The 26,713-nt window shown below is 39.3% G+C and overlaps 1 long non-coding RNA gene across 1 annotated transcript in view; it reads left to right on the top strand.

Moving 5' to 3' along the window:
* LOC122794570 overlaps nucleotides 1–6,225 on the top strand; it is a 143,893-nt gene extending 137,668 nt beyond the window's left edge. Inside the window, exon 2 of the long non-coding RNA XR_006363655.1 lies at nucleotides 5,615–6,225. This is a non-coding gene — a long non-coding RNA (uncharacterized LOC122794570). The remainder of the gene's footprint in view (nucleotides 1–5,614) is intronic.
* The last annotated feature ends 20,488 nt before the right edge of the window (nucleotides 6,226–26,713 follow it).

The raw sequence follows: 26,713 nt of genomic DNA, 5'->3' as shown, positions 1-26,713 counted from the left end.
CTGGCATTGAGCTGTAACAGCTTTAGATTCCTTTAGGTTGTTTTTGTTATTTGGGAAGTTTGTCAGTTTGGCATTGCCTAAAAAAAGGCACTATGAAGATGGACAATGTTTTAGCCAATATTTGAAAGCCTAGGGGGGACAGGTGCAGACAATCCTTGGCAAAACAACATGGTCTGTTGAACATATCTTTATATGCTTACAAATACTGCACACCAGAATCTAAGACAATTATTGAACTCAGTCATCTTTTGTTCATACTGTGGCATCATTTATTTAACATTTGTCTACCAGGAAAAGTTCAACTTGGAATGAAGCCAATTATCAGTGGTGGCCCAGGGAGAAATGCTCCAGATAAATGTCTTTGAAACATGGGAGGAAACCGAAGCACCCAGAATAAGCCCACACAAATGGAGGGAGGACATGCAGACTCTACACAGAAGGTGCCCCAACTGAGAATCGAACCAGTGAACCCTTGCTGTGAGGTGACAACACTACCACTATACCACTGCGCCATCCATCCATCATCCCTGCTGAAGGCAGAATCCTTCTCAATACTGGGCACATACGAGCCTGTGATATATAGTCCAAGAGCTTCATACTGTTTCTCTTCATATAGTCCAGGGAGGTACATCTCAGGTCATTTACACTTACATGGATTATGACTGAGTCATACTGGTATTTGTGTTCTAATGACTAGAGAGTGTGGGTGATTTGGCAGATCTTGACCCCTGATATACAACTGACCATGAGTTTATATTTTATTCAAGCTGGTAAAATGGGCATTTGTATTTTTCACAATTGAGTCTCCTGTGGTTAAAATATTGAGTAGTGTGCTGGCTTTCCTTAAGGTCTTGGTAGTTGAGGCCCCAGAGGGTATGGCTGTATGTGTTGTGTTGGGTGTTGTTTTGGTGGAGTTCTTCTGGAGTTGCTGCAGATTGTTATTTATTTATTTATTTTTTTGTAAGACAAATGTTTAAGATGTCTTTGGGATGCAGGAAGGTTGATTTTAAGTGCCTCAGCATATATTGGTCTATCTGTTGTGACAGTAATATGTGTGATGGGTGTAACTATTCCATTACTGATAACCTGTTTGTTATTTTGAGTGTTTTTGTGTGAGAATCTTCTGTCCAGTGACATTGTGCAATAACATCTTGCATACTGTATCCATTTCTCTAAGGATTAGTTGGTTACTAGTGAACATGGGATAATGACTATTTTATCTCAGGATGCCCATATCTGCCAAGCTGAGAAACTGGGAAAGTGCCCATCCATGGTGTTAGGTCTCTTTTTCTGTGAACTACAAAGGGGTGTTACAGTCTCTGTTTCAGAAAATACTTGGATAGCCTTTCTTCTGTGCACTGCCATTTCATTGAAATAAAAATACTAACATTGTGCTTTTTGCCTGTTCCTGTATAATTTATCCAAAAACAATAAATAGTCTTTAGTTTGATCAAGTGAAATATTGCATGTAGGTTCTTTGGGAACATGAATGATAGATCTGACAATAAAAAATACAATCAAAATAGTTGTTCAATACTAACAAACTGAAAGCTAAAGCCCTATCTTTATTTTTCAGTTTTATAGTATTGAACAACTGTTTTTATTTTATTTTGTCCAATGGATATTTACAGGGCATCGTTCATGTGTGTTTTGATCTTTTTATTTGTTATTACAATAATGTTGCTGTGTAAACCCCTCTGTCTTTTACTTGGGTGGTACGATTTTGATAGTATACACCTTTAAATAGAGGCTTGGTCTGCAGTGTTTATGATTGGTTCAGATGGGGGTGTGTACTTAATCAGCTGGTTTATGTATCTCTTTTAAACCGATCATTGAGTTACTTACAGTTCTGATGATGTCTATTTTTATGATGAAAGCACTCAACCATTGTAGTTGTTAAATAAAGGTTTGGTCTTGCTGAGTTTTTGGCTTCTTGTATATGTTTTGTTTGGTATTCAACAACTGGTTAAGGCAACTAACATTAATTTATAATATAAAACTCATCACATACTGGGAAGACTGTTTATTTGACTAGAAGTCGTTTCTTAGTGAATGACTACAATTAAATAACTACCATTCCTTGTATGTGGTTGGTAAATTTGTGAGATGTAGTATTTCTTTTTTACCCCCAGCAAAATCCAACCTGATGATCCAAACATATCACTTAACATATCTGTAGAATGCCTTTCATGCAATGACAAAAATCTGGGGAATAAATTTAGTGAACTCTTTGGGCTTATCTCTATGGAAAACATATTGATTACAGGTGTAACTGAATCTTGGAATTAATCTGATTGTGTTTTAAAAGATTTTATTAACTATCAAGGTTTGAGATCTAATTCAAAGGGGGTGGCATTACATTATAGGTCCATGCCTCAGTACCTTCCCATTTGATTAGTGGTGATACACACAGCAAAACACTAGCAGTTTACTCTGCTGTTTCTAATAGGAACACTGGAACTTACATAGTTTTAAATTATCAATCTCACAGTATGTCTTCTGTGGAACATTCAAATCACCTACTTAGTTTGGAATCAAACCTTAATAATAAAAAGGATATTCTCTTACTGGGTGACTTTAATTATTCAGGAATTCTGTGGTCCTCAAAAAGTCCCACAACTTAATTTGAGAATTAATTTCTTAATCTTGTTTCTTATTATGAGTTATCCCAATCAGTTACAAGTTCCACTCAATGGAACAATTTTCTTGACTTAGTAGCCACTAATACACTACAGAAAATAAGTATTGTAGACATTGCTGGGCTTATCTGATGACATTATTATTATCTTTAAGATGGATTTGACATTAGTGAGTAAATCTAATTGTTCTGTTCAAACCAAATTATTTGTTGATTGTCATGTTTTGTGTTCTATGGTCTCTAGCATCAATTGGTACCGTTTACCAAATGGAAAGGAAATATGTTGTGGGTATCCTCATTGACTCTGCTGTGGAATACGTGTACTCATGAAATACTGGGTTCAAATACACATACCCAATCTCTTCGATTTGATGGAATGAGACAATCAACAGGTTATAGAGAACAGAAAATGACACTGTTCCATTATTAGAACATTTCATACTAATATTATTAAGAGAAACTGTAACAGTACTTGAAAAAAAACTTAAGCTGGAAATGAAATCTTCCAAAACAAGTTAAGAAAACAAATTAATTTATAACTCTTTAAATAAGAAAGCTTTTTACACATATTTTAATTCATTCCACCATCTTGTTCCTATTTCATTAGATAATGTTATCACTAATGATACTTATGTCATTGTATCTGAATTTAATAAATATTTGTCTGCATCTAACAACTACTAGATCACTTCTGTTTTAATAGATGGCACCAGTTTTGTATTTAGTTTTTGTCCTTGCATTTCTGAATCTATGGTCAGATCTGCATTTACCAAAATAAAGGTGTCTTCATCTATTGCCCCTGACAAAATTTCTGGTAGTACTTTGGTAAGAAAAGAAGAACATTTAATACCAATCATATGCCCAATTTTGAATTTATCTTTAACATAAGGATTTGTTCCTGACAATTGGAAATTATCATGGATTTCACCAATACATAGCAAAGGTAGTAAAGATCAAAATTAGTAACTACTGGTGGATACGTTTGACATCTTTGATTGTTAAAAGCTTTGAAAGGTGTCTTTTGATGTTAATGGATGACCTTAGTTTCAATCTCCCAGTTAATATTAAACAATGTGGTTTTACAAAAGAAATATGTACATTGAGTAGCCTGTTGAGGTTTTATTATCAAATAACTTTGGTTCTGGATAGGTGTCTGTCTTCAGGGGGGATTTTCCTATATTTAACCAAAGCATTTGACATACTCCCATTTAAATCAATTCATAATTATCTTGTTAAATATAACATTAACAGTTATATCACTATTTGGATTATAAATTGGCTTACTAGAATACAATAATATGTCAAAATATGTGATACATTTTCTGGTTATTTACCTGTTACCTGCGGAGCTCCTCAGGCTTCTGCTTGGGGACCAATTTTGATTTTCTGTTTTTTTTCCAGTATTCTTAGGCACCCCATATTTTGATAAATATGGGGATGACTATAAAATTGTTTTTATGAAACAAAATGACTTGGAAGTTGCAAAACTTAACATGCATATAAAATCAATAGACAAGTAGGCTCTAGAGACAGGGCTTCATTTTAGCATGGACAAATATAATAATATCATGTACTTTTCAAATAAGATCTCTCATTCTTATATATTCTCAATTGGTACCATATTAGACAAGGTAACAGAATATAAGGAACTGGAAGTTATCATAACATCACATTTGATTCTCGCATGGAGTAATTGGCTAGACTTAAAATGCCCCATGAGGGCAGTTTACCTAGTACTAATCTATTTATCCTTTCATAATCAACCAATGCAATGTGTTCTAAAGCATTTAGCTATATTTTTTTTTTTTGTGAGAAATTTTCCTGCCAGGAATGAAACCTGTTTAAACATGGTATGTAAAACTTACATTAGACCAATGTTAGAGTATTAATAGTACATTTTTGTGCATATAATCTGACTTGATTAAGAAAGCTGGAAACTATACAGAGAAAATTTGCCAAAAGAATAGTATCTGTATCAAACTTAGATTGTGGTGCAAGATGTGAACATCTAAAATTGTTTTCATTTTCTTATAGGTATGTACGTGGTAAATTAATTCTAGTATATAAAATATTTTATGGTCCTGTTTTACAAATAATGTATAATGTAGAGTTCTACTGTTGTTCTAAGACATTTAAGTGAAAAAATATGATTTTCAAACTCCAGATGGGTAGAGCTAGTGTTAGGAGTAAATTTATTACAGTTTAGTTGACTAAACTATGAAATAATATTCCCATATAAATTACACAGTCAATAAATTTAGACTTTTTAAAGAAATCATCATACTTGGGCAGGAAAAAAAGTTTGTTTTTGGAGGAGTTACTGTTTCCTGATGGCCGTTAGGCCTGAATGCAGTAAGATCTCTGTATGAATGATGTAATGCATCATTCTACTGCATTCATTTCTCCAGTGATCTAATCAAATTTACCCCGTCACTATGACTGCCACCCAAGGTGAATCCTGACAGTAGGCCATATGTAGTTGAACTAAGCCTGTCAATATACATACGAACATACATGCGTGCATGCATACATACATACATACATGCATACATACAAACATACATGCATACATAAATCAATTAGGCTCTATAACACTAGCATATCTGCCACTTACACTGAATGCTAGAGAAATCTTTGACTATTATTTCCAAGAAAAAAATAATATAAATAATGACTCACAGGCTTGTGATACTAAATGCTCCAAAAATATCTGTATATAATGTGGAAATAAATGTTATGATCTACTTTGCAATACCAGCATGATTTAATCAACAGAGTTCTGTGTGTTTCTTGTTACAACTTTCTGAACATGAGGATCATAAACAGCAGTGTCGGATGAATGCAGCATATTTTCTAAGACTTTTCACTAACGTCATATTTTACTGCGCATTGCAGTATTGCATATTGCAGCAACTGTGATGAGACATTCACTAAAGAAAAATATTTTTAACATGCACTTTGTCTTTTACCTTCTAGCCTGAAGAATCGTTCAGGACAATTGCTACCCTCCCACCACCAGTAATACCCAAAAAGAAATCTAAAATGGATTACTATACATGACCTTTTATGAAACATCATAAATGAACAGCTCCATTCAGTAAGAACTTTACAAAAATATGTTATGTCCATACTGAAAGCAGCCTCCAAGATTGAAACAAGGACTTCTCATGAAAAATCATACTGTTGAGCTGAACACCTTACATTTTGAAAACAAACGAGTTGAATACACAACTGATGCGGAATTTATCGAAGAATAATGCTATAGTTCTATTACAGCAGTTCCAGAGAAGTGGACTTGATACCAATTTCTTATTTCATAGCTTTCTTAGATATTGCTGTAAGCCTTTTATATTGTGAGCTCTTGGGAAACTAATCCCATAACAGAAGTGTAATTATTATGCATTTCTAAAACTGGTGTAAATATTTGTAACTGCATTAAGTATCATTAAATGAATTAAAATTATACCTTTACAGATGATGCCATAATGTCGAGTAGTATCAAAAATTTAATTTTAAGAATATTGCAGATAATTGTTTGCTCATGGTCTTGCATCCATCTTGTGAATAAAATAATATGCATTTCTAGATTTATGAGTATAATTTTCTTGTTATATCTCAAGTGCCTAATTTAATGGATTGAAATGATCCTCTGCCAGGAGTTTTGGTTATGAAACTACTTGTGTTTTTTTTTATTTGGTTATGGCTCATGCATTTTATACCTCACATTGTAAATTTATTAACTTTCAGTTTAGCACAAATATAAACCCCAACGTTATAATTCAGTGCAAGTCATGATTAAGTACAAGACAGATTAAGGTAAGGATAAATGGTGCAAACCTATTTATTTTATATATTTAGAGCACTGATCCACACAGACCTTTTTATCCTTAACCTGAAAGCATTGTCTGGTTAAGTGATTTGCTCAGAGGTACATGGAAGGGATCAACTCCTGTACCCTTGCTTACAGGAAGCAGCATATTAACAGTTTGCAGCTTTAGGCTTCTAACTAGCAGACTGGGTAAGACTGATAAGTGGGATCCCTGGGAGAATCGTGGATTGTAATATTTTTGTGTAATCTTTTCAACTATGCGCAAGCGTTTGGATAGTGAACCTACAGTCTGTGACACAGAAGGCTAAATTCTTGACAAAAAAAATGAGGGTAATGCTACTCAATGCCAGAAGTCTAAACCTCAAAATTCACGCACTCAAGGCACTCCTCAGTATGGAGAAAATCTATATATGTGCAGTAACAGAAACCTGGTTTAAGGCTCCAGAGAGCACCCCAGCACTACCAGGCTGCAACTCATACCATACATTTCATCCACAAAACCCGGACCGAAGTACAAAAGGCAGAGGAGTATCCATATTCATCAAGCATACCCACACCTCCAGGTTAGTGGCACAGCACGATGCTTCAGAGATCATCCACGTGCAACTAACAACAGGCAAAACTGCTATTCAGATTATAGCTCCTATAGATCACCCACCATGTCCCAGGACCCCAACTCCGCATTCCTGGAAACATTGGGAAACATAAAGGTCCTACCAAACACCCTGATAGCGGGTAATTTCAATTACCCAAACATTAACTGGGAGAAAAACTCAAGTACAAACTCCCTTGCCCAACATTTCCTAGAATTTATAAACTCAAATGCCCTGGATCAGCTGGTCAACACCCCCACCAGAGGTGACAACATATTGGACCTGGTCATCACCAACATGGGCAATCGGTGTTCCACACCGGACATCAACCCCTCGGTTAGATCTGACCATAAACTAATCAATCTGGATATCCACATTCCACCACCACCCCCGGTCAAAGAAACCACAGTGAAAAACTTTTCAAAAGCAAACTTCACGGTACTTAAGACCAAGGTGGAAAGTTTCAAAGTCCCCATGCTAAAGGATAACTGTGTCAAAGCTGCAAAATCCTTTACTAATGCACTCTATGGGCACCTACAAGAATGCATGGATCATACTATCCCAAAAAAAAACAAGACTCACTCCTTCAAGAAAAGGAAACCAGTCTGGTGGACCCCTGCCATGAACAAGCTATACAATAGGTTCATAGATTAGTACTAAGCTAACTGCCCTTGCGAGCCATTTTAAGCCTAGCCAATTATCCCTTGTGAGACTGAAACCCTGCTCCTTGTGTTTGTAAGGCAAACACCTTAACCATTAGGCCACCCTCCCAAGAAACGAGTACAGAAAAAGAGTAAAATCACAAGAAGGGAAGACATCCCTGATCAGTATCAGCAAGACACTATGTTCCCTCATAAAATCACCCAAGGCTAGCTTCGAAAGAAAAATTGCCATGGACTCCAAAGATAACCACAAGGGATTCTTTAGCTATGTCAATAATCTAAGTGGCAATTCTCAGATCCGCTCAGAGTTAGTGCAGAATGGCACAAAATACACTGAACTGACCAATATAGCCAATATCCTGGCAGACAGGTTCAGTGCAAACTTCACCCCCCCTCCCACCCCCAAAAGGGCCCATAACTATGCCAAAAGTATGTAGTGCCCCTGAAATCACAGACATTCAGGTTAAAACAGCCCTCTCCAAAGCCAAAATCACAGCATCAGTGGGACCGGATGGTGTCCCAGGCTGCGTCCTACACGAGCTCAAAGATGAACTAACCCCTCACCAAAATACACTGTTTAGACTCAGCCTCTCCACAGGCTATGTGCCCACAGAGTGGCACACAGCAACGGTTATTCCGCTCCACAAAGGTGGAGCCACAACGGACCCTAGGAACTATCACCCTATAAGCCTGACTAGCTTGGTCTGTAAAGCTATGGAGCGCATCATCATTGATCTCATTAACAGAGACATTGGGAACCTCCAAACACTGGACCCTACCCAGTTAGACTTTGTTAAGGGGAGATCATGCCTCCAAACCTGGTGGACTTTGAGACAGTTACCAAGGCTATACATGAGGGAAAGGTGGTCCACACAGCCTACCTAGACCTCGCAAAGGCCTTAGACACCATTCCCCACTCAGGTATTATAGACAAGCTCACTAGCCTGAACATAAACCCCTATGTCATGAAATGGGTTGCCAACTGGCTCACGGACAGAACCCACATGGTAAGACTTGCAGGAGCTAGGTCTGACTCTAAACTGGTTACAAGTGGCATTCCCCAGGGCTCAGTCCTAGGACCCCTCCTGTTCAGCATATACTTCTCAGAGGTACAGGCAAGCACAGGAGGACTATGGCTGACCAAGTTCGCAGACGACTGCAAACTAGGGGCTATAATTGACTCTCTGGCTGACACAGACATCCTCCAAAAGGGTCTCACTGAGACAGATACCTGGTGTCAAAACTATGGCCTCAAGCTAAATGCCAAAAAAGTGCATAGTCATCCCCTTTGGAAAAAACAAAGTGCTCACATACTATCATATAGGTGGTAGCCCCCTAAATACGGAAGACTTATAAGGGATCTGGGGACCCAAGTAGATAGTAACCTCTCCTTTGATAATGGCATTGCCAAAGTGGTTAGAAAATCCTTCTATGTGGCCCAACTAATCAAAAAAGGGTTTGCATCCAGATCAAAAGAGGTCATTGGGCCCCTCTATGCATCACTCATCAGGCCCATCATAGAGTACAATGCTCCATTTGGGATGTACCTTACAAGACACCTGCAACAACTGGAAAGGCCACAGAAGTATCTCACCAAGAGGATCACTGGCCTCAAGCAGATGCCCTATGCAGCTTGGCTGAAGAAACTCCAGCTGTACTCGGTTGCATACCACCTACTCAGAGGTGATCTCTGCCTGACATATAAGGCCATGTCCAACCCAGAATTGATGGACATGCTCCACCTAAAGAAAACCATATCCCCTCGAGCCACACGCTCCAGGGATCTAAACCTCACCACAACAATAAATAAGACATGCTGGAGGGATAGATTCCTGTCTCAGAGACTTCCCATGCTCTGGAACAAGATTCCAATCTACATTAGGCAGAGCTCCTCGCTAACCTTCTTCCAGAGAAACCTTGACGAGTGGATGGGAAACAGAAAGTTTACCCCAGGGATCACTTCAATGGCTCTGCTGGACAGAGGCATGGGGAACTAATCTAAGGGGGTGGTAAAAGCCAACACATTCCAGCTAGGCTTATAAATGCCTTCGGGCAGATAGCCTAGTTACCTACCTATATACCTATGAACAGTGATTCAGAAAGCCCAAGACTGACTTGCAACCTGGCAACTAGAGGAATAGGCCAGGAGGGCCAGGACTGAGTGGCTGAAGTTGGCTGGCCAGTCCTGAAGGGAGAATCTCCAGTCAGATGTATTGGAAAGGGAAAAAGAGAGAGAGAGAGAGATCATGCAGCAGATAGGCTAGAGACATGTTTGGCACTTCTAAGCCTCAAGCAAGCAAAATCTGAGGGTAATGCTACTCAATGCTAGAAGTCTAAACCTCAAAATGCATTCACTTGAGGCACTCCTTAAAATGGAGAACATTGACATCTGTGCAGTGACAGAGACCTGGTTCAAAGCTCCAGAGAGCACCCCTGCATTACCAGGCTATAATTTATACCACACCTTTCAGCCACCAAACATGGACCGAAACACTAAAGGTGGAGGCGTGTTCATATTCATTAAGGATATGCACACCTCCAAGCTAGTTGCTCAGCATAATGCATCCAAAATTATCCAAGTTCGACTAACTCTGGGCAAAAGCGCAATCCAGATTGTAGCTTGATACAGACCCCCCCACCATGCCCCAGGATTCCAACTCCTTTTTTCCTGATACACTGGAAAATATTAAGGTACAACCCAACACTCTAATAATGGGTAATTTCAACTACCCTACCATTAACTGGGAAAACTACTCGTGTACCAACTCTTTTGCTCAACGTTTTCTGGAAATCATCAATTCCAGTGCCTTGGAACAACTTATCCACACCCCCACCAGGGGCAGCAATATCCTAGACCTGGTCATCACCAATATGGATGACAGGTGTTCCACACCAGAGGTCAGCTCCTCATTGGTCAGATCCGAACACAAGCTAATCACCCTAGACATCCACTTCACACACACCCCTCATTAGGAAAACAACCGTAAAAAATTTCACCAAAGCCAACTTCACGCTTCTTAAGACAGAAGTGGCAAACTACACGACACCCATGCAGATGGACAATAGAGGTACAACTGCTGAATCCTACACAAATGCACTTTATAAGCACTTACATGAGTGCCTGGATCATGCTATCACTAACATAACCAAGATGCTATCCTCCAAAAAGAGGAAGCCAATCTGGTGGTCTTCTGCCATAAACAAACTCTACAACAGAAGAAAGAAACTGTTGCAAAAAAGAGTGAAATCCCATGATTGGAGGAACTCCCTGGTCAGCCTCAGTAAGAAGCTGAGATCCCTCATAAAATCCTCCAAAGCTAGTTATGAAAACAAAATTGCCACTGATTCTAAAGACAACCACAAAGCATTCTATAGCTATGTCAAGAGTCTCAGTGGCAACACTCAGATCTGCTCTGAGTTACAGCACAATGACACTAAATATACAGAACCAACTGATATTGCCAACATCCTGGCAGATAGGTTCAGTGCTAACATTAACCCCCTCTCACCCCCTAAAGGGCCCATCTTTATGCTGGAAGAATGCAAAGTTCCTGTAATCATGGGTGCACAGGTAAAAACCACACTCTCCAAAGCCAAGAACACAGCCAGCATCCATGGAACCTGACAACATCCCAGGCTGCCTTCTACACGAACTGCAGAATGAACTGGCACCCCACCTAAGTACCATGTTCAATCATAGCCTCACCTCAGGCTTTGTGCCCATTGAATGGTGCATCATGATGGTTATCCCACACCATGAAGGGGGGGCCACAACAGACCCTGGGAACTACCGCCCCATTAGCCTGATGAACCTGGTCTGCAAGGCCATGGAACATATCATCATGGAACTCCTAAACAAAGACATTGGAGATCTCCAAACTCTGGACCCCACACAGTTTGGGTTTGTAAAAGGAAGATCATGTCTCCTAAACCTGATAGACTTCTTTGAAGTAGTCACCAAAGCCATAGATGAGGGAAAGGTGGTTCACGCAACCTATCTAGATCACGCCAAGGCAATCGACACCATCCCCCACTCTGGAATTATAGATAAACTCACTAAACTAGGTATAAATCTCTATGTCACAAGATGGGTTGCCGACTGGCTTACTGATAGAACCCACACTGTGAAAGTAGCAGACTCCAAATCAAACTTCAGACCAGTGACAAGTGGAGTACCACAGGGTTCAGTTCTGGTTCCTTTCCTGTTTGGTATCTACTTCTCTGACGTACAGACTAACACCGAAGGTCTTTGGCTAACTAAATTTGCAGATGACTGCAAACTAGAAGCCAGAATCTAAACTCCTAACGATGTGGGCATCCTACAAAAGGGCCTCATTGAGACAGATATCTGGTGTCAAAGCCATGGTCTCAAGCTCAATGGCAAAAATTGCATTGTCATCCCCTTTGGTAAAAACTCTGTACCCATGAACTACCACAAAGGTGGTAGTCTACGTAACACCAAAAGTGTGATAGGAGACCTTGAGACACAGGTGGACAGTAGTCTCTCCTTTGATAATCACATCGCCACAGTGGTCAGGAAATCCTTCTACATGGCACACCTCATCACAAAAGGTTTCTCATCCAGAAAAAAAGAGGTCATTGTTCCCCTCTACTCATCACTCATTAGACCCATTATAGAGTACAATGCCCCTTTTGGTATGTACCTCACAAGACATCTACAACAACTGGAAAGGCCACAAAAATACCTCACAAAGAGGATTACTGGCCTCAAACAGATGCCTTACGCAGACCAACTAAAAAAACTCCAGCTTTACTCCATCGCATATCACCTATTCAGAGGCGATCTCTGCCTAACATACAAAGCTATGTCAAACCCAGAGCTGTTGGACATGCTCCACTTAAAGAAATCCCAATCCCTCCAAGCCACATGCTCTAGAGACCTAAACCTTGTCACCACAATAAACAGAACATGCTGGAGGGATAGATTCCTGTCCCAGAGACTTCCCATACTCTGGAACAGATTACCTATCTATGTCAAACAGAGCTCCTCATTAGCACTCTTCAAGAAAAATCTTGATGATTGGATGGGTAATAGGAAATTCACTCTGGGGATCACTTCTGTGGTTCTTCTTGACAGGGGCACAGGAAAATAATTTTCTTGGGTGGCAAAAGCCAGGGTACCTTTTTGGCTAGGCTTGTATAGGCCCTAGGGCCAATAGCCTAGTACCTACCTATGAACCTATTCATAAAGTATCCCCCATTTATATACATGTTGAGGAGCATGGGCCCACAAGGTAGAGATTTCAGGGCCTTTATGCCTGTGAGCATACATATCAGCCACCAATGGTATGGGGGTTAGGCCCATAAAGTTAAAACATCATCTTTATATGCCTAAAAAGTGGATTCCCATCCCTGTAATCAGCTTTTTGCCACAGGAGTTGGAGGGAATGAATGCCAAAATGATTTAGAAAAAGTTACCAGCTCATAACAAATAACACTGTAAGAAATGCTGCCAGACTCCGGCAATGGAGCAATACGTCATAATTCAGATTATTGTATGGGTGTCATCTAGTGACATCCCATTTAATGCAGTCTATACATTGAGAACACCCTAAATGTCGAATGTCTTTTCGTCGAACCCTATTTGTCGAACTCTTCATCTGTCAAATGATCATTTCAGCAAACTTTTTCCCATGGTAAATAACCAGTGGGCCATTATCTGGAGTTTGCCCTTTTCCCCACTACAGTATAATCTCAGAGTTAGTATATTCAGTTGGGGGTATGGGCAGGTGTAGACCCCCACATTGGGTAGTGTGGTGAGCGCAGCCCCCACCAGAGTGGGTTTGAAAAATGTTGTTTTTGTTGCAGTCAGTGAGTTGGCCAACTTTTTACTTACCATGGGAAATTGATTCACTGAAAAGATCATTCAACGGAAGTTTCAACAAATAGGGTTCGATGAAGGACGTGTTTGAAATTTAGAGCATTCTACAATGTGATATAGACCCCCTTTAATGCATGGAAAATGGGTGTTACTTACTACCTAATAATACTAATTGTATTTATGTGTCTTATTTTCTCACTCTAAGGCTTATTAAAGGGCAGACGCAGGTATTCTAATCAATATCTCACTGTCATTTAATAATCACTAAAATACATTGATTAGAAAGCTGTATGGACATTAAATCAAAATAAGGTTATGTAGCTGTATTAACATTGTGTTCATTCTCAGTGAGATTATTTGTCGACTATGTTTCTCCTTATCCATAGCTACCTAAGAAAGAATACTCCTTGAAAGAATTAGAGATGTGTTTTTAAAAGCATATCTGGCACCAAGAGAATAGATGACACTGACAAGTGAATATCGCATTTCTTCTGTCACAGGGGAGAAGTTAGTACTGCTTTTCCCACGTAGCTTCCACGGGGTGCTGAAATGAAACAATGCCTAACTCAAACCAGGAAAAACAACTTCAAACTCCAAACCTGAAAAGAAATTAAAGAAACAACCCAGAATTGATTGAATCCTGAATAAAAAAAGTGGCATACACAGAGGAAGTGCTCCAGGACCTTGCTACACCTCTGTGTGTGGCTTTTCTTGTTTCCTCTCAGTTTAAATATTTCAGCTCCAAGGTCACACCATTGGGGGTAGGAACGTGGTAAGATAATTCCAAATGTGGCATATCCTCCTTGCTTTTAAAAATATAAAATGCTTACAACTGTTTCTGAGGTAGAATAACTTCAGCGTTATGTACAATAAGCGAATGTATGAAAGATATCCCCTCCCTCTTCCATATCCAGTGTCCAAGATATTGGCCCCTCATGAAAAAATGTTTTTTTCCACAACTTTATTAACTGTTCCACAATCCAAACTATCTATGGACCCCAAGGTGTATCATCATCTGGTGACAATACTGAAATATGTCTGTCTGCGACTAAAAACTCACACTATCTATATCAAGTACACATACAAATCCACCCTAAAAACAAACAAATCCTGTGTACATCATCTCATAATGTACTACGTATTGTAAGTGAGGAAGCTAAGTGCTCTGGAGTCAAAATGCATAATTTAATAAATGTGTATCTTATTATTATCTGCATCAAATCAACCAATCTTTCACTACAATTCACAAACTGAAACACTAAGAGGAAAACCAGTAAAACTCAAACTTCTTCAGAAAAAAATGGAAACTACTATTCTAATTACTGGTTATATGATATATATACCTTTGATAACTTCCCTTTACAGTTCTTTTGAGAGTCTTAAATTGAGAATTGTACATTCTATTGCAGAACTGTGATTACCAATAATCTGAGCTACAACTGCATTTAAAAAGAAGCTTACTCATGCACGACTTTGCTTAATTTAACCTATTCAGAGGATGTTTTATCTTGAAGAAAGAGGTATTATCCCACATGATAAATCTCGACTCAAGTGGATTTTTACAGATAACTCCATACAGTATTTTAAATACAAATGCAGTCGCCATACGTGGTGTACTATATCTCATTAAGGCTGCTTAATTTCCTACCCAGTCCTATCCCCCCCTTGGTTACGCACACATTTATTTAGACATTGTCTGCCTGTTATGGACTCAAACCCACCACCTACTATACATAAGGCAATAACTTTACCCAATGTAGTTCTTCTTCCTCCTGGTATGGTTTCCATCTTATAGTATTCTAATACCTCTATCTATTGTCTTGTTTCTATCCAGTTTTTTTCATCTTCTCCTCCTATCGAGTAACCTGTCATGTAATTTGTACTCTTATAGTGTTTTTCCCCTTTCCAATATTTAGTGATGATTGTATTCATTTTATTCCTTAGAAGTCTGATAATGTTCTTTTTCTTTCTTTCTTTCTTCCCAGTTGCTGCCTTCTTTCTTTATGATCCACATAACATTTCCAAAGTATGTTCTGTTCCCTTTTGAAATATGTCTACCCAGATCTTCTCTGTCTGTTTCTGGACTTCATCTTCTGACCCACATAGCATGTGCAGCATTCCTGCCTGTTCCTTGTGACAACCCAGCATATTTCTCCCTTGCCTTACTAATCTCATGGAAGCTAGACACCAAATACGGAGTGTTCTCAGTCATAGATGTCCGTCTCTTTGTTCTTTTTGCCTGGGCCTCACTGTCTAAATCTTCTTCGTACAGTATTTTGTAATCATATCCATCCTTTCTCCCTTTTCCAATTCCTACTTATTCTGTTTTGCTCACCCTTGTCCCTTCCTTCCTTTAGGTCTTCTTAGAACTGCGTGGCCCTTTGACCCCTAACTTCTTCCATTCCCACCAGGGTGCCATCTTGTCTCTTTCTGCCCTTCCTTTCTTCCTGCAGTTTCCTTTTTTTCTGTTTCCATGTCTCCTTGAGTACCAGGTACTTCCACTTTTGAGCTTCCAGTATTCAGTGTATATGTATGAACTCTGCAATTTTTTTTTCTTTCTTTTTTTTTGTTAGCACATTGATTGAAGGGGTCTATATTATAACATCAAAGTCTAAAAACATAGAATGTTATAATATCGACCCCATTCAATCGAAACACCAGAAAACTGAACAGTCAGAATAACAAATTTTTACCAGGGAAAAAAATTTGCTGTTCCGACAAACATACACACAACTCAAGCACATCAAAATAAATAATCCACACACATACACTTCACGAAACCCTACACTAAACCAGGCATACACCACTAGCTACCCACTTACCTTAACCCAATCCTAACCCTAAGATCCCTAACTATCGCACACTCACCTTACCCACTCCGTAACCCTAACTCACCTACCCCACCCTAACCCTCACGTCCACACAATTGCACACTCACCTGCGCCCTAACCCTAAAGTCCCTAACTACCGCACACTCACCTTAACCCAGTCCATTCGCTCACTTACCTTAACCCGTTCCGTAACCATCACACCACACTTATCTGAACCCAATCCGTAACCTCCATTCGCTCACTTCCCTAAACCCGGTCCATAACCATTGCACCACACTGCTATAAATAGCGAAGCCATGGACTACCAAAATCTTACCCTAGGTAAAATGTTGATGTTCCGAGGCTTCTCTATTCTCAGCTTTCGCACTAAAGGGTTCGATATTATAACATTCAAAGTTTTTGAACTTCGATGTTATAATATAGACCCGATTGAAGTATCCTACCTTACCATATCAAAGGTTTTCTGCAGATGAAAGAGCATATTCCCACTTTTGTCTTCCTGCTTCTGTTCATTCCTGTGTGTAAATTTCAGCAGGTCCCACCATTTTCTGCCTTCCTTCCCTTTAGAAAGGCATTTTGCTCTGCTCATATTATTTTTGGCAGAATTTTATCCAGTCTTCCCTGCCAATATTTTTGACAAAAGTTTGATGTCTACATTAATCAAAAGGACAGGCCTTTAATTTCTCACTTCCTCTCTTCTCTCTCTCCCTTTGCTTACCCTTCTTAAAAATTGCCACAGGTGCTTCCCTGAAGACGTAATTAGTTGAGTCCCCCATGGATCCATGTCAGGATGTCTGCTATTCAGTAAATATTCTTCTGATCTCCAAATCATAGAAGGGGTTTCTAGTTAACCATATTTGAGGATGATTATAAACTGTGCATCATCCTAAGGTCTCTATCTGATATGCAAAACATGTAACTTGAACTTACACATGTTAATAGCTGGTATTCAGAGAAGAGAGTAAAACTAAATGCTAAAAAATACAATATTGATAGATATGGAAAGCAATCCCTCAATAGAAAAACATCGCTTTCCAAAATGAAAATATTGTAAGAGACCTTGAAACATGGTTAGATAATTCCCTTTCCTTTCATCATCATGTCACAACAGTGGCTAGGACATTCAATATATCTGGCATCGTTGATTATAAAGGGTATCTCCTCAAGATCCAAAAAAGTTCTTACCTCTCTATATTCTCCAGTGATTAAACCCATCATAAAATGAAATGCTCCTTTCCAATATGTACTGGTAGACATATTAAGCCGATGGAGTGACCTCAAAGATTCTTAACAACAAAAAAGATCACGGCCCTAAAAGGACAGACCTGTCACGAGAGACTGGAGACTCTGTCCCTATATTCAGTGTTCTGTAGGCTCTATAAGCTTGATGTGTGCCTTCCATTTCAAACTGTTGGGGATCTGGCAGTCACAGACCTTTTATATGTCCAGAAATCAAATTATCTAGCAAAAAACAGCAGGACCAGAGATCTGAACCTGTTTTGGGAAATAAACAAATATTAGAGATATAGATTACTCATGCAATGACTATCCCTTTCCTGGAATAAATTTCTACTACAGATCAAGCAATGTAAAACTATCTTTCTTTAAAAAGGAGTTAGACATGTGGATGGATGTTCACCATTTCACCCATGTCTTCACTGGCCTAATGCTCTTTGAAAAATGAGGTAAGGTCTAAGGGTGAGTACTAGTAAGGAGTAAATAGCCACATGGTTCATTTGCCTTGTATTTTCTATGAATCTACAACTGTGCCTCAAATTACCCAAATAGATGCTAATGGCTGGGAGGTGCCTAGGGGAATCAAGTGGCATTGACATACATCTATCTCATGCTGTAGAAGGGCAGAAATCTTCTATCCAGCATTGTTTGGTCTCACTGAAGACTGCAGGGAGGTATGTAGTGAGTCAGCCATAAAGCCCAGCAGTTCTGTTTCAATAAGCTACTAGCTGGTCGGTGTCTAATTGCCCAGCCTGGGTTACCTGGGATAGCTCTGTTGAGCGAACGTAAAACCAACCAACCTGCCAAACATGGACTGAGAATTGCTACACTTAATGTAAGTTCACTGACAGGATGCAGCTTGGAAGTGGATGACAGGATGATATGGAGGAAGCTGGACATCCTATGTATCCAGGAGACGAGATGGAAGGGTAGTGCAGCAAAGCCACTTGGCTTGGGAACCAGAGTCTACTACTCAGGTGGAGAGCAGGCTAGAAATGGTGTAGCAATTGTGGTGAGAGAGAGATTTCAGAAGGCAGTAAGGTATATCATCAGAATTAATGACAGACTCATGGCAGTCAGACTCCAGTGTAATGATAGGGCAGTATTCATAATCGCAGCCTATGCCCCACAGCAGGGTTGTGATATTGAGGAAAAGAGTGGATTCAGACAGCAATTGCAGGACCTACTAGATAAAGCAGGACTACATGAATTGGTGTTGATAATGGGTGACTTGAATGCACATATTGGGAGAGACAGAACAGGCTAAGAGGACTGCCTGGGCCCACATGGGTGGGGCAACAGGAATAAAGAAGGAGAAGCCATTCTAGACTTCTGTCTGGAAAATGGCTTGATAGTAGCCAACACATTGTTCAGAAAGAGAGACAATCACAAGATCACATACAAGAGTAGTCAACATGCAACTGATGTAGACTTCCTTCAAGTAAGGAAAAGGCACTGGGGTAGAATTCATGATTGCAAAGTCATCCCCAGTGAAACAGTCTGCCCACAGCATAAACCACTAGTTGCCACAATCAGCTGCAAGCAGTGATCAGAGAAGGCTCTAAGGTCAACATAGACCAAGCTGAAGACCTGGAAGTTGACAGGAGAGAAAGTACAACAGTTCAAGGAATTACTCAGGGCTCTAGCACCGCAAGAAGAGGAGGAAATAGGTGGATTTGAAAAAGAATGGCAGCATATAAAAAAACAGCATGGGTTAGGACTATAGAAAAGATATGTGGCCGAGCCAGGTATGGCAATAAGATACATAAGGAAATCTGGTGATGGAATGTAGAAGTCCTGGAAGTCATCAAAAGAAAAAAGGAGTGCAGGAAGAAGTGGGAGACAGAAAAGACTGACCAAGCTAGGAAGGACTACTGGTTGGCTACAAGGAAGCTAAGAAAGAAGTTACAATAGCATAGGGAATCGGAGGCACTGTACCAACTTCTGGAAAGTGACTCAGTAAGGGGCACAAAGAACCTATATCAGGTTGCAAGGCAAAGACAGAAAGATAAAGAAGATAGTCAGACACCCTTCATAAGGGATGCCAGCAACAACCTGCTCACCAGTCCAGAGGACATCAAAGGCAGATGGAAGGAGTATTTCCAGCAGCTTCTGAATGAAGAAAACCCTGCAGAAGCTGTACTGCCCCAGAAACAGCCTACAATGAGAGGAGAAGAAGAGCCCACCCTAGAAGAAGTAAGAACAGCACTAAGGAAGATGAAGTCAGGGAAAGCAGCAGGCTAAGATGAGGTCACAACAGATATGATAAAGATGCTGGGTGAGATAGGGGAGAAATGGCTCCTGAGGATACTAATAGCAGTGTGGAGAGAAGGGCGTATCCCAGATGACTGGAAAATAAGCATACTCATGCCAGTGTACAAGAACAAAGGGGACATCCACAACTGTGGGCAGTACAGAGGCATCAAACTCCTATCACATTGCATGAAAGTTCTGGAGTGGGTGATTGATAAATGGATACACAGAGTAGTAGAATGTAAGATGGGAGATGAGCAGTTTGGATTCATATCAGGATGCAACACAATTGACCTGATGTTTGCATTGTGGCAGATACTTGAGAAGACGCTAGAGATGAGGAGAGAGTCCAACTGGGCATTCCTAGACTTGGAAAAAGCATATGACAAGGTCCCAAGAAAGCTGATCTGGGCAGTACTGTAGTGGTTTGAAGTCCCAGAAACATTGGTTGAATTAGTGCAGGCTATGTACAAGGACCCAATGACTCAAGTACTAACAGTTTTCAGCCTCACAGAGGGGTTCCCATTTGGAATGGGTGTACATCAGGATTCAGCTCTGAGCCCACTGCTGTTCATACTGGTGATGGACTACATTAGCAGACAGGTTGGAGGGGACGGATCAACAAAGCTGCTGTATGCAGACGATGTGGCAGTATTGCAAATAAGAAAGGGCTCATAGCTGATCCTTGATGTAATCCCACCGCCAACTTAAATGCATCTGTCACTCCCACCGCAGACTTCACCACTGTCACACTACCCTCGTACATATCCTGTACCACTCTTACATACTTCTCTGACACTCCCGACTTCCTCATACAATACCACAACTCCTCTCTAGGCACCCTGTTATATGCTTTCTCTAAATCCACAAAGACACAATGCAACTCCTTCTGACCTTCTCTGTACTTATCCATCAACAGTCTCAGAGCAAACATCGCATCTGTAGTGCTCTTTCCTGGCATGAAACCATACTGCTGATCACTAAGCATCACCTTCCTTCTTAACCTAGCTTCCACTTCTCTTTCCCATAACTTCATGCTGTGACTGATCATTTTAATCCCTCTGTAGCTACTACAGCTCTGCACATCACCCTTATTCTTAAAAATTGGTACCAAAACACTTTTTCTCCATTCCTCAGGCATCCTGTCACTTTCCAAGATTTCATTAAACAATCTAGTTAAAAACTCCACTGCCATTTCACATAAACACCTCCATGCTTCCACAGGTATGCCATTGGGACCAACAGCTTTTCCGTTCTAATCTGTACAAATAACCCCAAGAGTTGGAAAATTTTACCCACACATGGAAATAACTGCCCCTCCCAAACCAACGTTTAGAGTAGGAAACTTCTTAGAAAGTAAACAATTAAATTCCAATACTGCACAATATTACATCCCTTCAGGAAAAATGCAACAAAAGTACACTAAACATGTACTTTGTACTTCTTCCTCAGTGTGCATGCAAAATACAACCTCTGAAAATGAGTAATTCATCTCAGTTCAAGGTAAAATCTCCCAGAACCAATAAAAGTTGTACATATTACTCAGCCAGCTACCTGGTGCAATTATGTTACATTGTGATGCTATAGACGGCTTCTACCATGATGATGAGCTATTTTTAAATGATCCCTTAAAAACCTACCAAGTACCCATGCAACAAAACACAGTTGTTATCCCTAATGCATTCCTAAAAAGGGGATAAATTCATAATTCTTACTTGCATAAAAATCAACCAGTTTTGTTCTAAATATAGGGCCGAAAGAATTAGGGAATATAAAAAGATTGCACTAAACTCTCTTCCAACTTTCCCTTCTGACTGTAAGTTCTCAAATGAGACCAAAATCCTTTAGGAAGTTTGAATTAGGCCCCAACAATAAAGCCTTCTGTACAACTACTCATACACTGAAATTGTAGTCCTTTCAGGGAGAAACAATTGATAGTAAGGGAATTTCTCAGTCATACAGAGAGAACGTTGTCTCCACTGTCTCATCAAAATGAATGGACACATTTTCAGCTCATTTCACACCTTTTGTGGAATTCTATTTGCTACTCAAATGTTTTCAAGAAACTATCGAACTCTGACTTGTAGCCAACAATGATGAAACCGAGTTTGTAGTAAAATGCTTCTTACCTATCGAGTTTCTATATCACGCATTGTAGCATTTTGTAAGAATATTGCCATTTGTTGTATCAATTTTACTTAGCATGTAAGTACAAAATGTTAGTTAAAATGTAATTAATGGTATAAATTGCAAAAACTGGGTATTTTTGTGAAGACTGAGATGAAAGAATTTCAACAAAAGTTTGAAATGGTACTGGATGTTAGCACTAGATGCATAGGGCAAATGTCAGCCTCAATGGATAATTTGCAAATATATTTCCATATGTTCCGTATAGGTGACTGTGTGGTCACCGGGTCTATATTATATCCTCAAATGCTTAAAAATCGAACGCTGATTGATTGAACTTATTTTCGTGAAACTGCAAAATATCGAAGCAGCAGAAACTCAAATTTTTTCCTAGGGAAAGAATTTGGTTGTCCGTTTCTGTTGCTTTGGTATTTTCAGTGTTATGGTGGAAAGTTACTGGTCAGATTCAGGTAAGTGTGCAATTGTGTGGATGTGAGTGTTAGGGTGATTTAGGTGAGTTAGGGTTAGGGCTCGGGTTAGGTGTGTGTGCGATTGAGTGGACATGAGGGTTAGGGTGGATTTAAGTGAGTTAGGGTTAGGAAGCGAGTGAGGTGAGTGTGCGATAGTGATGGACCTTAGGGTTAGAGTTTGGGTTAAGGTAAGTGGGTAGTTAGTGGTGTGTGCATAGTTTAGTGTAGGGTTAGGTATCAGATTTTAGGTGTATGTGTGTGGATTTCTGTTTGTTTGGTGTGCTTGTGTTGTGTTTATGTGTTTTGGATCAGCAATTTTTTTCCCTGGGAAAAAAATCGCTGATCTGACAGTTCGAGATTGTAAGCTTTTGCTTAAATTAGGTCGATCAATCAGCGTTCGCTTTTTTAAGTGTTCGATGATATAATATAGACCCATGGTCACCATATCTCTCAAACTCTTAGTGCTAGTAATCTGGACACAGCCTAAAATGGTTGGGGAACAATGGCCCAAAAATAGAGACAGATTTTGAATATTGCTCATACAAACTTAGAAAGTTGCTAGAATAACAGGACTTGTGTTAGTATGCATTTTCTGAATACTCAGTTCTCAAAATGTCTGTCATTACTTAGTGACTTCAGTCCTCATTGATTTTCCAGGTAATCGCAATTAATTTGAGAAATACATGAAAATATAAGGAAAAAATCTGAACAGTGCATGAAAATCTGGACAGCTGATAGATATGGTGGTCACTGACCATCAGTGGCTGATTGCAAATAATGAAAAAAGGAGTGCAACCATTCATCTTTACTGAGATGTTCTGAATCTTATTTTCAGTGAAAGAATTTACTGCCGGAGTTGAAGCTTGCATAATGATTAGGTAGTCAGTATTGGTTTGCATTCCAAAGTCACCTAAATTTGAGGGTCTCTGCTGGCAAATTTATATGTTTAGGTTAGCAGTAAGCAAGCACTGCAAACAAATGAGCAACAAAATATTAATATTCAATGTAACCTATTACAAAACAATAGTGTTAGTGGTAGAGCCTGGCTCCATGTCTCGATTACAATGTAACCTATTACAAAACAATATGTTAGTGGTAGAGCCAGGCTCCATGTCTTGATTACAATGTGACCTATTACAAAACAATATGTTAGTAGCAAAGCCCAGCTCCACATCTTGATTATAATGTAACCTATTACAAAACAGTATGTTAGTGGTAGAGCCCAGCCCCATATCTTGATTACAATGTAACCTATTACAAAACAATATGTTAGTGGTAGAGCCTGGCCCCATGTCTTGATTACAATGTAACCTATTACAAAACAATATGTTAGTGGTAGAGCCTGGCCCCATGTCTTGATTACAATGTAACCTATTATAAAACAATGTGTTAGTGGTAGAGCCGGGCACCACATCTTGATTACAATGTAACCTATTACAAAACAATATGTTAGTGGTAGAGCTGGGCCCCACGTGTTGATTACAATGTAACCTATTGCAAAACAATATGTTAGTGGTAGAGCCCAGCCCCATGTCTTCATTACAATGTAACCTATTAAAAAATAATATGTTAGTGGTGGAGCCTGCCCCATGTCTTGATTACAATGTAACCTATTACAAAACAATATGTTAGTGGAAGAGCCGGGCTCCATGTCTTGATTACAATGTAATCTATTACAAAACAATATGTTCAAGGTATAGTCCAGCTCTGTGTCTTGATTACAATGTAACCTATACAAAACAATGTTAGTGGTAGAGCCCAGCCCCATGTCTTGATTACAATGTAACCTATTACAAAACAATATGTTAGTAGTAGAGCCGGGCCCCACGTCTTGATTACAATGTAACCTATTACAAAACAATATGTTAGTGGTAGAGCCCAGCCCCATGTCTTGATTACAGTGTAACCTATTACAAAACAATATGTTAGTAGTAGAGCCCAGCTCCATGTCTTGATTACAATGTAACCTATTACAAAACAATATGTTAGTGGTAGAGCCGGGCCCCACATCTTGATTGCAATGTAACCTATTACAAAACAAGATGTTAGTGGTAGAGCCCAGCTCCATGTCTTGATTATAATGTAACCTATTATAAAACAATATGTTAGTGGTAGAGCCTGGCCCCATGTCTTGATTACAATGTAACCTATTGCAAAACAATAAGTTCGAGGTAGAGCCCAGCTCCATGTCTTGATTATAAGGAAACCTATTACAAAACAATATGTTAGTGGTAGAGCCTGGCCCCATGTCTTGATTACAATGTAACATTACAAAACAGTATGTTAGTGGTAGAGCCTGTCCCCATGTCTTGATTATAATGTAACCAATTACAAAGCAATATGTTGGTGGTAGAGCCTAGTTCCATGTCTTCATTACAATGTAACCTGTTGCAAAACAATATGTTAGTGGTAGAGCCTGGCCCCATGTTTTGATTACAATGTAACCTATTACAAAACAATATGTTTGAGGTAGAGCCTGGCCCCATGTCTTGATTACAATGTAACCTATTACAACACAATATGTTAGTGGTAGAGCCTGGCCCCATGTTTTGGTTACTATGTAACCTATTACAAAACAATATGTTTGAGGTAGAGCCTGGCCCCATGTCTTGATTACAATGTAACCTATTACAAAATAATATATTAATAGTAGAGCCTGGCCCCATGTCTTGATTATAATGTAACCTATTACAAAACAATATGTTAGTGGTAGAGCCTGGCCTCATGTTTTCATCACAATGTAACCTATTAACAAAACAATATGTTAGTGGTAGAGCCTGGCCCCATGACTTGATTACAATGTAACCTATTACAAAACAATATGTTTGTGTTAGAGCCCAGCTCTGTGTCTTGATTATAAGGTAACCTATTACAAAACAATATGTTAGTGGTAGAGCCGGGCCCCACGTCTTGATTATAATGTAACCTATTACAAAACAATATGTTAGTGGTAGAGCCTGGCCTCGTGTCTTCATCACAATGTAACCTATTACAAAACAATATGTTAGTGGTAGAGCCTGGCCCCATGACTTGATTACAATGTAACCTATTACAAAACAATATGTTTGTGTTAGAGCCCAGCTCTGTGTCTTGATTATAAGGTAACCTAGTACAAAACAATATGTTCGTGGTAGAGCCTGGCTCCATGTCTTGTAGAGCCCCAGTGGCTTCCTGTTAGGCGACTTTATGTTCCACAACCTTCAAGCTGCACTATAATTGGTTTGGGGAAGAAAATGGTTAACTGGTTTAGTACCGCATTCCCTGGCAGAATGAAGATTATATTTGGGTTGCTACAATAGAATGGCAAGTTGATCAAAGGAAAACTCTTGTTGGTTGGCACAATTGCACATAAAAGCTATTTACAGCATTTTACTTTCATGAATGTAACACATACTGGTTCTATAGTTCTAGAACAAGATTTCAAGGGTCACATGAAGAGATAGACATACCTAGTAGGGTATGGTTAGTGTAAACAGTTTGCCTGATGCTCTTAAGACAAAACTATATTAAATCATAAGGCTGCTCTTATGTGCACTCGGTGGCAAACCACCTTGATCCAAAGGCTGATGACTGCCTTTTTAGTCATCTAATCAGAAATGAAGCCATATGTTGTCAGCAGGCAGCTCAGGGAAGGTACACAGCTGTCAAATAATTTTCATTTAGTGCTTTCTTGGGTCACTTTGCAGGAGTGATTTCTGGACAGATCCAGCAATCCACAACATGCAGGACAACTTAAAAAAAAAAGAACAAAAAATTTTGCACAGTGTAAAATGATTTGATTACTGTTGTGAGTTTATTTTTAAAGATGTATAAGTAATACTGCAGTTTGCTTTATTACAGTGTGCTACATTGTAATAGCCAATGGTGCATTTCAGGATTTTTTCCTTTCTTTCACTGTAATGGGACTGTGGAGTTGTTATATATAAGTCTGAGGAGTAGGGGTAAAGCCCCCATACTGGTGGTACAGAGGGGACTGCAACCTGAAAAAAAATGTTCTGCTTTTTTTTTGAGATTTGCTGTTTAAGATAAGTAATTTCTATATGCTGAGATTCAGTAAGTTCAGTTTTGGTAACAACATATATATCCATCCATCCATCCATATATATATATATATATATATATATAGTATAGATGGATAGGTAGGCATATATATATATATATATGTTGTTGTGTCTTTCGGCTTTTCCTGGTTAGGGGTCACACAGCAGAACTCCGGTCCGCTAATGATTGGC

This window comes from Protopterus annectens, chromosome 2.part1 (assembly GCF_019279795.1).
Source record: "Protopterus annectens isolate FY-2018-M chromosome 2.part1, PAN1.0, whole genome shotgun sequence".
Lineage (NCBI taxonomy): Eukaryota > Metazoa > Chordata > Ceratodontiformes > Protopteridae > Protopterus > Protopterus annectens.
The sequence above is the reverse complement of the archived record's forward strand: the minus strand, read 5'-3'. Positions and strand labels throughout refer to the sequence as shown.